General features: G+C 39.6%; 1 pseudogene; it reads right to left on the reverse strand.

Moving 5' to 3' along the window:
- Nucleotides 1-4,501: 4,501 nt before the first annotated feature.
- On the reverse strand, nt 4,502-5,445 carry LOC142246650 (olfactory receptor 2B2-like; annotated as a pseudogene).
- Nucleotides 5,446-5,956: the final 511 nt, after the last annotated feature.

Raw genomic sequence — 5,956 nt, forward strand, 5'->3', positions numbered from 1 at the left:
GTATTAAAAAAATCTACTTATTTAGCAGAAATAGACTTGCTGCAGCAACAAATTAACAAACTAAAGAATTTTCCCTGGACTTTTTGAAATTAATTTAACAGCAAGTAATGTACTCACATGAAGTAACCAACATTTCCCTTTTAAATCTCCCTTCACTATATTGTCATTATTCTGGTGATCCCTGTTTGTAGTGCCAGCTATTACAACTACCGGCTGATTTTTCGCTTTCCGTTTTTTTTTTCACGATTCATATTCCGAGAGACGTAACTAACTTTTTTATTTTTCAGTCAATATGGTCATGTGAGGGCTCATTTTTTGTGGAACGAGCTGTACTTTTAAATGAAACCATAAGTTTTACCATATAGTGTACTGGAAAACGGCAAAAACATTCCAAATGCGAAAAATTGCAAAAAAGTGCGATAGCACTATTGTTTATGAGATATTTTATTCATTGTGTTCACTATATGGTAAAAGTGATGTGTGGGTGTGATGTCTGAGGTCAGTGTGAGTTCGTAGACACCAAACATGTATAGGTTTACTTTTATATAAGGGGTTAAAAAAAAATCTGAAGTTTGTCCGAAAAAAGTGGAGTACGTTTTAAGCCATATTCCGTGACCCATAACTTTCTAATTTTTCAGGATCTATGGCTCAGTGATGGCTTATTTTTTGTGTCTCAGGCTAAACTTTTTAACGATATTATTTTTGTGCAGATGCTATGTTTTGATCGCTTGTTATTGCATTTTTAACAAAATTTGTGGTGACAAAAAACGTAATTTTGGCGTTTAGAATTTTTTTGCCACTACGCCATTTACCAATCAGATTAATTGATTTTATATTTTGATAAATCGGGCATTTCTCAACGCGGCAATAACAAATGTGTGTATATTTTTTATTTTTTTAACTCTTTAATTTTTAATGGGGCGAAAGGGGGGTGATTTAAACGTTTAGTTTTTTTGTTTTTTTTTTAATTTTTTAAAACTTTTTTTCTACTTTTTTTTTTACTTTACTAGTCCCCCTAGGGGGCTATATAGATCAACAATCCGATCGCTCTTCCATATTTTCTGATCACAGCAATACAGCTGTAAACAGCAGATATGCTAATTTTCTGCCTCACTCAGCTCAGGGCCGGGTGAAACCGAAAGTAATTCATGTAAGCCACAGGAGTCATCACATGACCCTGTCCTACCATGACAACCACTGGAAGTCATGTGATCATGTCATGTGACTTCTGGTATCGGCCGGTAAGTAAATGTTTACCGCCGATGACATTATAATGGCGCTGTCACATATTGACAGCGCCATTTAAGGAGTTAAATGGCACGAGCAGATAACGATTCTGCTCTTGCCTGGCAGGCACACATCTTAGCTGTGAAAGTCAACTGAAATGTGCGCTGATCGCGGCAAACTGCTGGCAGCAGACCGCGGGCAGTAACACTATGACCGCTAGGACGTAATATTACTACACGCGGTCGTTAAGGGGTTAACTACAATTTTTGTTCACACAGACAATTGACTCAACTTAATATTGGACAGTGTTCTTTCTGTCTGTGTGTTGTCAGTCACACACACAATTGAGGAAATGGTCTGCACTCAGTGACAAGTTGTAGGAGGTGAGGTGCTGATGAAACAGGGTTGAATCCCTTAATCACAATGTAAATTGAAATTCACTGCACTCTATACAACATTCAAACAATCTTTTATTCAATGAACAAAAACAAAGCGATACATCTGTAACTTCTCTACGTTTCGACCCCCAGTGGTCTTATTCATGTGCATACACAGAGCTCTAGAATAATTACAAACAAATGAAAAAAAACAGGCCTATATATATATATATATATATATATATATATATATATACACACACAATATCTAAAAGGCTGTATTTGCTGCACATCCCATTAGGGGTAACAGTTTCTGTAATTCTGGCTCAAGTATCAAATGAGGAGACTCAAATTAATATGCAAAGTCCTAGATATATATAGTAGTGTGTAAAGACAAGTGCTAGAGCATGAAAATTGTTTTGATACATATTAAATCCTGAGGTTTATATAATAGTAAAAGAAAGTACAAGAGTTAGAAACAAGCAAACAAAATTCAGGCATAAAGTCACCTAGGTACAAAGAGTAGCAGAGTATATACAGAGTTAATAAGATACAGAGAGATACACCGTCGGGGTTACCTGTTGGATAGGATCTGGGATGTAGGAAATCAAGCGCTGCAGCACTGATGCAGTGGGAAAGTTGCAGGCAGAATGAATATCAATGTGGTGTAGACCACATGGGAACTGCTGGCCAATGGGATGTGAGTTCCTGTTTGTGAAATGGAGGTGGCTACCTGCTCAGTTGGGCTGAGGACATGGAGGTTGCGGTTGTGCAACTGTGCAGGGACTAAAACTTAACTTTTACTAGTTATCGATAAAGTAACAATAAAATGACAATAAAGTGCAAGTGCAAAAATACAAGTTGCCAAAAATACAGAAATGGAATAATCTCACCCGAATTTTCTCCACAGGCAAGGATATCAAGCATACACAGTCAGGGCGGGCTGGAAACACTGGGGTAAAGTCTCCATTTGTCATGTACAAACAACCCTTGTCGTGCCCCATGTAAAGCTTCCGCCCTAACAAGGGCAGCACCCTAGTGAGCTGTCTGCCCCACAACCATGTAAAAAAGAAACGCCCTCCCAACGCGTTTCCCTCTCAGTAAAGAGAGTTCATCAGGGGAGAGAGAAAAAGGGGGGTCTGAATATCAACCTGCAGTGGCAGGGATAGGTACAGCTTGGAGCAGGTACCAGACCTATATGTTAGATCCAAAAAAACCTATGTGTGCAATAATAAACCATTTATTATTGCACACACAGGTTTTTTTGGACCTAACATATAGGTCTGGTACCTGCTCCAAGCTGTACCTATCCCTACCACTTCAGGTTGATATTCAGACCCCCATTTTTCTCTCTTCCCTGATAAACTCTCTGCACTGAGAGGGAAACGTGTTGGGAAGGCATTTCTTTTTTACATGGTTGTGGGGCAGACAGCTCACTAGGGTACTTCCCTTGTTAGGGCGAAAGCTTTACATGGGGCACAACAAGGGTTGTTTGTACCTGACAAATTGAGACTTTACCCCGGTGTTTCCAGCCCGCCCTTACTGTGTATGCTTGGTATCCTTACCTGTGGAGAAAAATTCGGGTGACATTATTCCATTTCTGTATTTTTGGCACCTTGTATTTTTGCACTTGCACTTTATTGTCATTTTATTGTTATTTTATCGATAACTAGTAAAAGTTAAGTTTTAGTCCCTGCTATTGTTACTATTACACATTTTGGACTAGTGGGCAATATCTTTTTCTGCTTGCAGATTTTGCTCTTTCCTCCTGTGCAACTGTGCATGCACAATACGTCAATGCCCAGTCAGGCCTGGAAGCTGATAGTGTGCAACCGCGCATAGGCGATACGTTATAGCAGTGTAAGCCAATTGTGGGGTGGCGTTAGTGTGTCACTAGGCAACCCTCTGAACTTGCACAAAAAAGGTATAAGTGTAGGAAAACTAACAGGATGGTGGCACAGAGTAAAAAAAACCATGACACATGGATAGAAGGGGGCTGTACGTGCATGCACAGTGGTCCACTATAAAAAGTGGTGGTAAATAATATGTTAACAAGATGAAAAGTTAATCTATAATGTTACAATAAAGCGCACCATGAAACATGAAGGAATGACTATAAGTAGATCCAGTAATAAACATATGTGGTGCTGGGAAAAGTGTTTATAGGACCAATGTGGCCATAAATGAAGAAGAGGTCTATCCTCAATAGCACTGGGAAATAAAAGGTTCCTAAACTATGACTGTGGGGAAGAAGAGTATAAAGGATTGATAAAAGGGGTCTATTGGTTAGTCTACAAAGAGAAAGAGATGTAATTGATACCATACATGGTGTACGGCTATAGGAAGATGTGAGGTAAGTAATAAGGATGTGTATAAGGACCCTCAAGTTAGTTTGAGCAGGAAAGAATTAGAGTAAGAACATGTATACGAGGATATATGGATGAAGGAAGGAGATATAGGAAGGAAGGGGGGGTAAAGGAACGGGAAAAGGAAAATTGAGCAGGGTGTACTTACCCATATACTAATATTCGATGTTACCGATTCTATGGGAAACAGGCAGCATACTGTCCAAAAATATTACCATGGTCTAAAATTCCTAGAAAAATTATTTTAAAGGGTTATTTAAAAACAAAATGTTATGTCATATCCATTGTATTGGGTAAAACTTGCTGATTGCTGGAGGTCTGACTGCTGGGTCTGACAATGATCCTGAGATACTGGCTTTAGAAGCTGAGAATAGGGCTTTTTGTCCTGTCCTGAATGAAGTACGGTTGTGCATGGGGTGCGTCTACTCTATTCACGAGAATGGATACAATCAACATGTATAAACTTAATACATTTAAGCTCAGTTAGTTATAAAATGTTCAATATTATTGGTTTACTTTTAGTTTAGAGGACTAAACTAAATCTGTCCTTTTTAACACTTTTTGAAATGCTGCTTTCACATCATTGTTCCTAAGAGTGTACTGTAAATCAACGGATTGAGCATTGGCATGATAATGAAATAAAATATAGCAATCATTTTGTCAGTTCCAGGTAAAGAACTTGACCTAGGTTTCATGTAGCCGGCCATTGCTGATCCATAAAATATTGTCACAACCATCATATGAGATCCACATGTAGAGAAAGCCTTCCTGTGGCCAGATGACGAAGCAATTTTTAAGATATTTTAATTATATTAATATAAGAGATCAGAATAAAGGTAACAGGGGTCATCAGAATAATTACACCAACAATAAAAATGATTAATTCCACAAGCATAATGTTTTCACACACCAGTGACAATAGTTCTGGTACTTCATATAAAAAATGATTTATTTCATTGTGTCCACACAGGTCAACATGAAGTGTGAGAGCTATATGGGAAATAAAGAGAAGAAATCCACATATCCAAGTCCTAAGTGCCAGTCTAACGCAGACTGACCTGCTGATAATGGTAGTGTAATGTAGTGGATAACATATAGCCACATAGCGATCATAGGCCATGATTGCAAGCAGAACACATTCACTTTCCCCTAAAGACAGGGAAATGTACATTTGTGCTGCACATTCACCGTATGAGATGATTTTCTTCACAAACAACAAATCCTTCAACGTTCTTGGTACAGTTGAAGTAGAATAGCAAAGATCCAGAAGAGAAAGGTTAGATAGAAAAAAATACATTGGAGTGTGAAGAGAGACTGGCATCTATTAGCACTAGCACAATGATGAGACAGTTTCCAATTAAAATTAATGTATACACTAATGTAAAAATAATAAAAAGGGCAATCTGTGTCTTAGGTTGACTAGAAAGTCCAAGAAGAATAAATTCTTTAGATTCTGTGTCAATTTTCCAAAGCATTCTAACACAAAGAAGATAAATGGTAACAATCATGTATTGAGATTTATAACCAAATTTTATTTATGATCATATAGATCAGGGGTCCCCAACTCCAGTCCTCAAGGACCACCCACAGTGCATCTTTACAGGGTCGCCTTAAGGCTACTTTACACACTGCGATATCGGTCCCGATATCGCTAGTGTGGGTACCCGCCCCCATCTGTTGCGCGACACGGGCATATCGCTGCCCGTGCCGCACAACATCGCCCAGAGCCGTCACACATACTTACCTGTCCGGCGACGTCGCTGTGACCGGCGAACCGCCTCCTTTCTAAGGGGGCGGTCCGTGCGGCATCACAGCGACGTCACTGAAACGTCACTGAACCGCCGCCCAATAGCAGCGGAGGGGCGGAGATGAGCGGGACGTAACATCCCGCCCACCTCCTTCCTTCCACATAGCGGCCGGGAGGCAGGTAAGGGGAGCTTCCTCGTTCCTGCGGCGTCACACGCAGCGATGTGTGCTGCCGCAGGA

This window comes from Anomaloglossus baeobatrachus, chromosome 7 (genome assembly GCF_048569485.1).
Source record: "Anomaloglossus baeobatrachus isolate aAnoBae1 chromosome 7, aAnoBae1.hap1, whole genome shotgun sequence".
NCBI lineage: Eukaryota > Metazoa > Chordata > Amphibia > Anura > Aromobatidae > Anomaloglossus > Anomaloglossus baeobatrachus.